This window comes from Macrotis lagotis, chromosome X, assembly GCF_037893015.1.
Source record: "Macrotis lagotis isolate mMagLag1 chromosome X, bilby.v1.9.chrom.fasta, whole genome shotgun sequence".
Lineage (NCBI taxonomy): Eukaryota > Metazoa > Chordata > Mammalia > Peramelemorphia > Peramelidae > Macrotis > Macrotis lagotis.
In genome coordinates this window covers 620,642,431-620,654,337 of record NC_133666.1, presented here as the reverse complement: position 1 = coordinate 620,654,337, position 11,907 = coordinate 620,642,431, and positions in this window count along the sequence as shown.

Sequence of the window (11,907 nt, the reverse complement as noted above, 5' to 3'; positions counted from 1 at the left end):
CTGCCTGACTAGGGAAGATGAGAAACTCATTGCTGGCTGGTAAGAGCTTCCTGGGTGGCATCCTGTGTCCCATAGATGAGGTCCAGTAGTCATACTTTTTATGAGCTTGCATGCGGGTAGATTGGAAATCAAGGATATGAGGGGATAAAGTGTCCCAGGGGGCTTCCAGCTCTTGAGACTAATATACATGGACATGAGGGGAGGAGGGAGCAGAAGATAGCTTTTATCTTATCAGAGTAGTGACAATGCCTTCCCCAGAGTGTATTCTCTAGGGCTGCAGTGGTATTTATTCTCTGAGATTGTCTTAAAGCTGGATTTAAAAGGGGATAAAGGTCCAAGGAAACCATGTACAAAGGAGAGGACTAGCACTCTTAAGAAGCTGAGAGTCAACACTAGGGTGCTTCTTGCCAACTCCTCTCACCATATCAGCCTCTCCCTGCCACGTGACTTTGTGGCCTTTGCCCACTTGGTTTTATCAGGCACTATTTAGCCAGCTCAGCAGGTCTGGGCACCAGACCAGCCAGTGTAAGGGACAAGTCACCAAGTAAAGTAAGTCTCAGTTTTAGGATGTCTGGCTCCAAAAATACAGATAGGCTTAGTCAATGAGACACCAAAAACTTCCAGAGGGAGGGACACACCCTGTTGCCATGGCATTGATCACAATTTATTCACTTCATTTCCTCTTCCAACACAGAAAGGTTTGTGTTTAGAGGGTCCTGGGATATTGTCTTGTTCTAATTCAAGTGGAACAGTCTTCTTCCCTGCCAGTCTAGCCATTGTTAATAATGTCATGGTGGAATAATAAATAGTTAAGAGTTGAGGAATTACTGAGTAGTTACATCCAAGTTTTACTTAGTAATTCAAGCCACAGTAGAAACAAATCCAATCATAGACTCTTAAGTCTGCATGAGGAAAAGGACTATTGATTTCTATAGTCATTACATGTGGGCAACAGGATAAATCTAGGTAAACTTCCCCACATCCTTGGTCATTAGAACTCACTATTCTTGTAGGAAATGGGGAGAATGACATACATATCCCAAGACCTTTAGAGAGTAGCATCTCCCTGATAATCAAAGTCACCTGGGAAAAGGTAAATACTCTTATCAGGGTTTTCTGCCTATCCTTCAGGTGTACATGAATTCTAGAAAGGGCATTCACCTCTTAGTTGTCTAGTCTTTCAGCAGGTTTGTCTCCAGAGTTTCAGTATTTTAAGAATGAAGCCCTCCAAAAGGCCCAAGGATTCTTTGGAAGTGTTAGAAGTAACCCACCACAGCTGCCCCTTATGGTAACCTTTTCCATCTTTCTTTGGTGCCTGAGATACAGAAAATTGCTGGGGGGAAACCTGGAAGTATGATATTCAAAAACTTAATCTGTAGTTGGAAACATATCTATGAGAGTAATAAATAACTTGCTCAAATTCCTTTACAATTAGAGAATTGCAAACCAAGGTAATCTTAACTTTACTGATGAGATGAAGAGTTGTGAATGTAGAAATTGGGTGGAGATAGAAATTGATCAGAAGCAGAGAATTATGGGGGCGCCTAGATAGCACAGTGAATAGAACCCTGGCCCTGGAGTCAGGAGTACCTGAGTTCAGACACCTAGGTAATTATTATTACCTAGCTGTGTGACCTTGGGCAAGCCACTTAACCCCATTTGCCTTGCAAAAAACTAAAAAAAAAAGTAGAGAACTATGTTTGTAATAGAAACAATTGTAATCTTAAAGGCTGCTTGGGTGGAGACACCGCCCCCATTCTTGTACCTTTCATATCCACTATGCCACCTAGCCACCCCACTATTCATTGCTAAATGTAAAATTTATAACCTGAGCTCCTTAGGCTTTACCCTCTACCTTTTTCTGGGTCCAGGATAAGGGAAGGGAGTGTACCTTTTGCTCTCTGGATGAGAGGCAAGCCATAAAAACCTGAGTTGGACTCCAGCTCAGGACCTTGGTCTTTTTTTTTTTTTTGCTAGGCAATGGGGTTAAGTGACTTGCCCAAGGCCACACAGCTAGGTAATTATTAAGTGTCTGAGGCCCTATTTGAACTCAGGTACTCCTGACTCCAGGGCCTGTACTCTATCCATTGTGCCACCTAGCCACCCTCAGTCTTACTTTTTAGAGAGGAAAATAGCAATATAAAATAGAAGTTGCAAAGCAGACACAATCAAATTTCAGTTATTCCATTGCTAGTTTGTCTTTAATATATTACAAAAAATATTCACCCATAATTATTAACTGCTCTTCATTTATAACACTGGGAAAAAACCTGTGTTCAATGGCTGAATTCTGGTTTACTGTGGCACTATAAAACATAGAAATATGAAGGCTAAAAGGTAAGATAGAAAGATCTGAATGAAATGATATAAAGTCAGATTAATAGGGGCAGAACAATATATTCACTTAATTACAATAAGAAAAGGAAGACAAAAGTCAGACATGAAGGAAGAAATTTGTCAGTTTGGTTATGTTAAAATATATAATATATTATGATAAGTATCTTATGTAAAATTTTATTTCTAATTTTGCATATATTATTATTGATAGTTGCTCATAATAACTTGGTAAAAAGTATCATGGTGACACATAAAATTGAGAATGTGGGAGATTTGTGATTGGAAAAGGATTTTGTAGTCCTTTGTGCTATTGTTTTGTTGAAGTTAGAATGCTATCTGCTCCTGAGATATAAATTGACTCCTATTATTCCACTGTTAAATGTAAAATTTGTGTCTCCTCATTCCCAAATCCCAGATTTTAACCTTCTACCTGGTTTCAGTCAGGTAAGGGGGGAGAGATTTCCCCTTTGCCCCTAGCACCCAGATAATAGGCTAGGCTATAAAAATCTGAGCTGGACCCCCAGGCCCAGTCAGCTCTCCCAGTCCTTTTTTTCTCCTTATCTCTCTGTCAGTCTCTTATCAGTCTCTGTCTCCCAAGCAACCTTGCCTAGCCTTTTGTTATTCATTTCTGTCCTCTAAGTGCTTATCTGGGACGAGAAAAGTTCTAATCTGTATTCTTTCTAAATTTTCTATAATAAATCCTGAGCAGTTTTAAAATCCCAGGGGCATACAAATTCCCTTACTTTTCAGTAACCCTGTATCTCTATTGACCACCCTAATTCTCATGGACAACAATGTGACAACAACATATAGGTGAAAAGAGAAAGAAGAAACCTAAACTTTTAAGGATAACTTGGCAGCTAGGTGGTGCAGTGGATAGAGCATTGGCCCTGGAGTCAGGAGCACCTGAGTTCAAATCTTACCTCAGACATTTAATAATTACCTAGCTGTGTGAATTTAGGCAAGTCACTTAGGTCACTGCCTTAAATAAAATTTTAAAAAAGTATAAAAAAAAGGATAACTTATACCTCAATAATAGCCTAACTAAATCATTTCCTTGTTCAAAGCCTAAAAAGTTTCCTGTTACCTCTTGGGTAAAATACAAATTCCTCTGGCATTTAAAGCCTTTTACAAACTGGTTCCACAGTTTCCTCTCCTACTCTGAAAATTGTGGCTTTTGAAATTCTATCTCCTGCCTCCATACCATTTAGAGGGCTATCCACAAAGTCTGGAAAGACTTCAGGGTCTGGGAATAACTAATTTCCTTCAGACTCCCCCCCACCCCCACCCCACACACAGAGTTTTCAGTTTAGCTAAGTGGGTCATTCTGCAATCTTTTGAAAAAATCATTTTTACTTAATGTAAATTTGCCCATGGAATTTTGGAAGGGGTTCAGCATTCAATTCAAAGACAGTTAGGTGGGAGGCAAGAGAAGCAAGAGCAGGAAAAGGAGGGGACAAGACCAGACCAGCCATATAGGGGCCAGAAATGGACAGACAGGAGAGGACAGGTGATTTATAGGATCCAAGGCCAGACATGTGTGGTACTCAAGTCTGGATAGAAGCCAGACACACAAAGAATTGGGCAGAGCAGTAGTGATCTTCTATGTCCTTTCTGCTACTTTCACTTGGGAGTTTTTAAGAGTTTTTTTGGTGGAAAGGGTGATGGGGGGGCAGTGCATGCTACAGAGCTGTAAGCCAAGAGGAGGCAGGATACAAGATAAGAGAGCACAGTTCTAAGCAGCAAAATTAACAGTCTTTTCTTTCAGAATTCTGTATGTACAGTTGAGTTTGTATAATTCAAATTGCCTTAAAGGGAGAACTGTCTTATTTTTTATTTACTTATCTATGTACTTTTTTAATAGAATTGAAAGTTAGGTTGAAAGTAGATATACAACAGAAGTGGGGGAGTCTCCTGAGCTACACCCCGGGGAGCACTGGGCACAAAGTGGGGGACCTCTGCCAGAGCAAACACATGGAGCCCAGCCCTCAGGGCACACAGCTAGCAGTGTGGACTTTAGGCAACCCAGATCCAGAAACAGAAGCAGGGGGAGCCTGTAAGCAGGAGCCTCCAGGGCATGAGCCCATTGAACCTAGGGAGGGGAGTGAAGAGAGAGACTGCAGAGAGCTATCCTCTGCCCCTGGAACAGGACTCAGGGGCTCTGACCACATTCAGATCCTGATCTCAGTCTAGGTCCCCCCATAGAACAGCAGGGCCCCCGCCCCACCCACCCCAGCCCCATGGCAGAGGGGGGCGCATATGGTCATTCACAGACCAGGAGGGAGGACTGAGCCTCACACACTGAGATCCTTGTGGGAGTGTCCCAAAAGCTCAGGAAGCACCCCCAAAACAGGCTAAGGCTGGGAAAATAAGCAAGCAGAGAAATAAGAGGAAGACCATTGAGAAATATTTTGCAAATGAGCCCAAGAAGGATCAAAATACTCAGTCTGAAGATGAGGAAGCACAAGCTCCTGCATCTAAAGACTCCAAGAAAAACAGAAATTGAGCTCAGGCTATGACAGAGCTCAAAAAAGACTTTGAAAATCAAATGAGGGAATTAGAAGAAAAATTGGGAAAAGAAATGAGAGATGCAGGAAAAACATGAAAATGAAGTCAGCAGCTTAGTTAAGGAAATCCAAAAAAAGGCTGAAGAAAATAGCATGCTAAAACCCAGCTTAGATCAAATGGATAAAACAGTTCAAAAGGTTATGGAGGGGCCAGCTAGGTGGCGCAGTGGATAAAGCACCGGCCCCGGAGTCAGGAGCACCTGGGTTCAAATCTGGTCTCAGACACTTAATAATTACCTAGCTGTGTGGCCTTGGGCAAGCCACTTAACCCCATTACCTTGCAAAAACTAAAAAAATGAACAAACAAAAAAAAAGTTATGGAGGAGAAGAATGCTTTAAAAAGCAAAATTGGCCAGATGGAAAAAGAGATAAGAAAACTCTCTGAGGAGAACAAATCCTTCAGACAAAGAATAGAACTCAGGGAGATTGATGAATTTACCAGAAATCAGGAATCAATACTTCAAAACCAAAAAAATGAAAAATTAGAAGAAAATGTGAAATATCTCATTGAAAAAACAACTGATATGGAAAACAGACTTAGGAAAGATAATTTAAAAATTATTGGAATACCTGAAAATCATGATCAGGAAAAGAACGTTGACATCATTTTCAAAGAATTACTACAGGAAAATTGCCCTGATATCCTAGAAGCAGAGGGCAAAATAGAAATGGAGAGAATCCACCAATCCTGAGAAAGAGATCCCAAAAAGCCAACCCCTAGGAATATTATAGCTAAGTTCCAGAACTCCCAAGTCAAAGAGAAAATATTACAAGCAGCCAGAAGGACACAGTTCAAATATCATGGAGCTGCGGTCAGGATCACACAGGACTTAACAGCAGCTACATTGGAAGCTCGTAGGGCTTGGAATATAATATACCGGAAGGCAAAAGAGCTTAGAATGCAGCCAAGAATCAACTACCCAGCAAGGCTGAATGTCCTCTTCCAGGGAAAAAAGATGGACTTTCAATGAACCAGGGGAATTTCAAATGTTCCTTTTGGAATGGCCAGAGCTGAACAGAAGGTTTGATCTTCAGATACAGGACTCAGGTGAAGCATAGAGATTGGAGGAGAGGGGAAAATATGAGGGACTTAATGATGAACTGCATGTATTCCTGCATAGAAAAATGACACTGATAATACTCATATGAACCTTCTCAGTTAATAGAGCAGGTAGAGGGAACTTTTATAGTTGAAGCACAGGAGAAAGCTGAATTCAAAGATAAAATGTGGTATAAAAATGGAGTCAATAGAAAAAAAGGGAAATGTAATGGGAGAAAGAAAAAGGAGAGGGGGAATAGGCCAAGATATTTCATATAAGATTTTTCTTTATTACAATGAGCTATTGCAATGATATGGAAGGGGAGAGGCAAGGGGGAATGAGGGAATCTTCGCTCTCATCAGAGGTGGCTAGGAGGGGAAACAGCATATATACGCAATGGGGTATAGGCATCTGGAGTAAGAAGGATGGGGGAGCAGGGGGAAGGGGTGGGGATGTGAATAAAGGTGGAGAGGATGGACCATGGGGGGAGAGTGGTCAGATATAACACATTTTCTTTTACTTCTTGCAGGGGGCTGGGATTGGAAGGCCCGTCCGGGACCATAGGGCCAGGTGGATTCTGGGCCTAAGGGGTGGTATGGGGGCTCAGGGCTTCCTGGTCCCAGGACCAGGGATCTATCTGCTGCACCACTCAGCTACCCTACAGCAGAGTCAGAGTGAAAGGAAAGAGAAAATATAGTACATGGTAGTGGAGAAATAAGAAAGGAGGGAGTTGCGATCAGCAATGGCAACGTTGGAAAAACATGGAAGTAACTTTTGTGCTGGACTTATCATAAAGAATGTGATCCACCAGTGACATAGTTGTTGGTGTTGGAACAAAGACTGAAGAACATTTTTCATTATTATTTCGGGGAGGGTACAGGGTAAATGAGGCTAGGTGGCCTGCCTGGGGCCACATAGCAGGGTGATCTTTGGGTGTCTGAGGCTGGATTTGGACCCGGGTGCTCCTGGCTCAAGGGCCAATGCTCTGTCTGCCACCCAGCCACCCCTACTATTATTTTACTATTTTATTTTGGGTCTTTTTTTTTTCTTCTTTTTGGTTTTTGCAGGGCAGTGGGGATCGGGTGGCTTGCATGTCACATGGCTGGGTAATTATTGGGTTTATGAGGCTGGATATGGACTCAGGTGCTTGTGGCTCCAGGGTTGATGCTTTGTCCATTGTGCCACCTGGCCATACCTACAATTATTACTATTTTTTTTTATTTTAATTTTTTCTCTCCCCTTTATCACTTAAGCAAGTCTATATTCATGGGGGGGAGGGGGTATTTCATTTACTCAAACAAGTATATTTTAGTAATGTAAAAAAACATTTGTACAACATGAGAATAAAAAAAATTAAATTAAAAAAGAAAATAGTACCTTGAAAGAAAATACTATCATAACATTTTCACACGGACATTAAATTAATTCCACTTCTCTGTAGCATTTTCTTTCTATGAAGGAAAAGAATGAACTAAAGTTGAAATCTTCCTCACATACTTAAAATGTATGTGATTTATCTATCCAAATTCAGACACAGTATGGCATAATATAAAGAATCCTAAATTTGTCTGGGAGATCTCAGTTCCAAATCCAGATCTTATTATCCTTTTGCTATTTGTAAGCAAGTCATTTTATTCCCCTGATCCTTGATTGCTGGAAAATAAAGGAAATGAACTAAATGGTGTCTAAGTTTTCTACATCTAATTCAAGAGTTAAATAATTTAAAATTCAACAAGATTTTTTGATTGTCTGTGAATTGTTTCCTTATGCATTAAATTGGAATAATTTCCCCCAATAAGGAAATTCTGAGGGGATGTTTGTGACTGTGAAATCTTTCTTGCATTCATTAAACTGAATCTCCAGGATAAATTCTTTAATTTTGAATAAAGTGTTTCCTGAGTCTAAAAAAAATTAGATATACTTATGGGGTGGCTAGGTGGCACAATGGATAAAGCACCAGCCCTGGAGTCAGGAGTACTTGGGTTCGAATCCGATCTCAGACACTTAATAATTACCTGGCTGTGTGGCAAGCCACTTAACCCCATTTGCCTTGCAAAAAAAAAAACCCAAAACCTAAAAAAAAAGTAGATATACTTTCAACTAAATGTCTGATGGGTAATAGGAACTTAATTCTTGTCAAACTAAATTAAAATTCATTTAAAATATCAGAGCTATAAATCTATTTTTCAGTGATTTTTCTCCTGGGTTCAAAGGACAGAGTACTTCCTGAAGACAGAACCTGAGCAGATCAAGCAAAAATTTCTTCCTTTCTTTGCACTCTTCAAGCATTAATAAATCAGCCCAAATCTTGATTTTAGCCTACCTCAAATTGGAAATTTGTTCCTGATTATTTTCCTATCTTTGTTCACTCTACCTTTATGCCAGAAATGAGTCAATGCCAGCTCCATTTGTTAATATCCCCTCATACCTTTCTCTGCTGTCTTCCCACCTATCCCCAAGTCTCTCCAATGAACTCTGCATGTACTTAATAGGAACTCAGCAACATTCATTTAGTTTTTTTGTTATTTTAAACCATCTTCCTTGAAAAAACACTAAAGTCTCTAAGAGTTCAGGAGTCTTTCTGATTTAATTTTTATCTCTTCCAGTACCAACTACAGTGCTCTGTCCAAACTGTTTAATGAAGGTTCAAACTTCTTAAAATCAGGAACTGTGTCGTGATGTTTCCATCTTTCCTTATAAAGTGCTCCATACACATAAGGAAACATTTACATAGTGCCTCACATATGCTAAAATCTTGAACAAAACTGCTTCCACCCTCAAAGAGCTTACATTCTTCCAGGGGACAATATGCATAAACATAAAGTAATTTCAGAAGGGAGAGAGCATTAATGGATAAGGGAGGCATCACAAAGGGAGCATTTAAAAAGTATTCAAAGAATGACACTAGGAAACCAGAGATGACAGAGAAGCATAGCCCAGCTCCAACAAGCAAGTGGACCAAGAGCTAAGAAATATATCAGACTGGATATCGATTGGGAAATCCAAGACAGTTCAGGGAGGCAGAGAGGTCTGTGGACATTAGAAATGAGGCCTGGTCAGGAGAATGTTGAGGAGCAGAAACCAGACAAGTCTAGATCCTCCCTCCAGGCCTAACACCTCCAGTCTGAAATCTGAAAATAGTCTGGAAGAATGTGGGGGGGGGGGGGGGGCACTAATAGGCTATTATGTTGACAGAACTGCTTTGTAACACAAAGGCAGAAAAAAAAGAATGATTCTCAAATATTAACCAGCAAAGCCCTTGAGAAAAAGATTGAGCACAAATTCTTGGAAGAGATGAAGCCAAGAAAAAACAGAAGTTATTTGGAAGATATGAATATCAAGGGAAATTAATGAAAAAAAAAAGGGGAAGTAAAGAGGCCTAGACAGGTGTCAAACTACTTTACAAAATTATAATCACTCAAATAAGCTTGGCTCCAGTTCCAAAAACCAACAAAATAGAAGAGGGTTCTATTCCATTATTCCTAGCTGGGGTATTCAGGCAATTTAGGCCTCTTTTGAATGCTAATTTTTTTAAAAAATGCTTACTTTTTTTTCCACTTTATTATTTTTCTTGAGGTTTCTCTTTGGGGAGGGGCAATGTTTACTTTTACACATTTTTTAAGGTTTTTGCAAGGCAATCGGGGTTAAGTAGCTTGCCCAAGGCCACACAGCTAGGTAATTATTGTCTGAGACTGGATTTGAACCCAGATACTCCTGACTCCAGGGCTGGTGCTTTATCCACTACACCACCTAGCCGCCCCAATGGCTACACATTTTTAATCTACACCAAGTAACTATTTGGGATGCAAAGTTTTGGAAGTAAATGTTGAAACTTGTTTTAATATGTGGCTGGGGGAAAAAATGTGAAAATAAAGAAGAATTTTAAAAATTAAATACTTTGGCCCTGCAGAACATTTAGCTAAGAGCATCAAGGGAAGGGCTGTCCTTGCTGTGAACCAAAGATTCAACTACAAGCTTTTTAACTGCATCTGCTTCAATATACGCTATTGCAACTGGAATTACTGTGGCTGCTATCACCAGTGACCCTGCAATAGACTCTTGTAAAAGGATTTAAATTCATTCCAATTACAGGACTACTAAAAGTAAAATTCTTGGACTGGCACAAGATAGCCAGAATGAAAACATTTGCTGAGAATGTTTTCATTAATCAAAAATGAAAGCTGAGGGTTCGATGATCTGATAATGTTGTAGTTCTAAACATAAAGGATATCGACTAGCAATCCAGCAGCATTCCCGTGACTGAGAGGAAGGGATATACTCACAATTAGTCCATTAAGACACAGGCTAGGATGTACCAGGTTGTTGCAGTCTGTTGCCAGAAAACATATGCTAGTGCTTGTGCAGCCTTGCTGATACAGGAGAAGGAGAAACCAATTCAAAGACCAAGAGACTCCTGTAGCAACCAGACCATTACCAATTTTCCAGTTTCTTATCAAATCGAGCCATGGGGTAGAATGGTTTTGGATTAGGTACACAACATACCGAAGTAAATGAACACAATAATCTAGGATGTGATAAACCCAAAGGTCCTAGCTACTGGTGCAAAAACTCAGCAGTTTGGCAGAACTCATATTCAATATCAAAACCATCCAAATTGGAATATGACTTAGATAAAGCCTGATCATAAACAAATGAGAGGAAGGAATTACCTGTCAGATTTATTAATAAGGGAAGATTCATGACCAATCAACAGTATCACAGAAGATAAATTGGATAATTGACTACATAAAATCATGAAGTTTTTGCACAAACAAAACCAACATAGGTAAAATCAGAAGGGCGAATGGAAAAATTCTTGCAAGTTTCTTTGATAAAAGTCTTATTTTAAAAGAATAGCTAGTATTTATATAGTACTTTAAGGTTTACAAAGATATCTCTTTTGATCTTTACAACAACCCGGGGAGGTAGGTGCTATTATAATTCTTTTTCAGATGGTGGAAACTGAAGCTCAGAGGTTACATTTCATGCTCAGTATCATATAGCTAGTGTCACTGGATCTGAGCTCAATCCAGACTGAGTTCCTGACTTTAGTCTCATCCTTCTATCCACTGTACCACCTGCTTGAGATATATAGGGCAAAGGTGTCAAACTCCTGCCCTGCACAAATTGCCCAATGTAGTTTGAACTAGAATAAAATATAATTGGGAAGTGTTTAACAAAATAAATAAAAGTACAACATAAATAATAGCTGTTAATTTGTGGTTTCCTAAATCAACATGTGGTTGGCAAGAATCTATTTCTATTTGACACCAGTATAGAAAAATAATTCAAATTTATGGGAATAAAAGCCACTCCCAAGTTGCTAAGTACTCAAATGCTACTAATTTTCAAGGGAAGAAACCCAAGCTATCAATGACCATATGAAAATATAGTCTAGTTACTAACAGAAAGGTATTTTAAAACAACTGATATTGTAAAGGTGACAAAAATGGACAATGATAAATGAAGGGGCTTTAGGAAAACAAATACGGCCATGCACTTTTGGTGGTCCAGTCATTTTAAAGTTATTTGGAATTAACCCCCAGTTATCCAACTATGTGCATACTCTTTGGCCCACCTCTGCCACTATGTCTACTCTCCAGAGAGATCAAAGAAAGAGGAAAAAGACAATAAATATAATAGCTCTTTTATGGAGGCAAAGAATTAGAAATCAAGGAGATGTCAATCAATTGGGGAATGGATGAAAAAGTTATGGGAAAAAGTATAGAAATATACTATAATAATAGTGTACTATAAGAAATAATGCAGGAGGAGAATTTCAGAGAAATCTGGAAAGACCGGTAACAACTGACACAGAAGCAAGTGAGAAGAACTACAAGAACAATTTACACAACTATAATAAAGACAACTTTAAAAAACCTGGGAACTCCAATCAATCACAATTCCAGAGTATATAAGATGAAATGTTATCAACTTCCTGATGAGAGGTGATGAATTCAGTG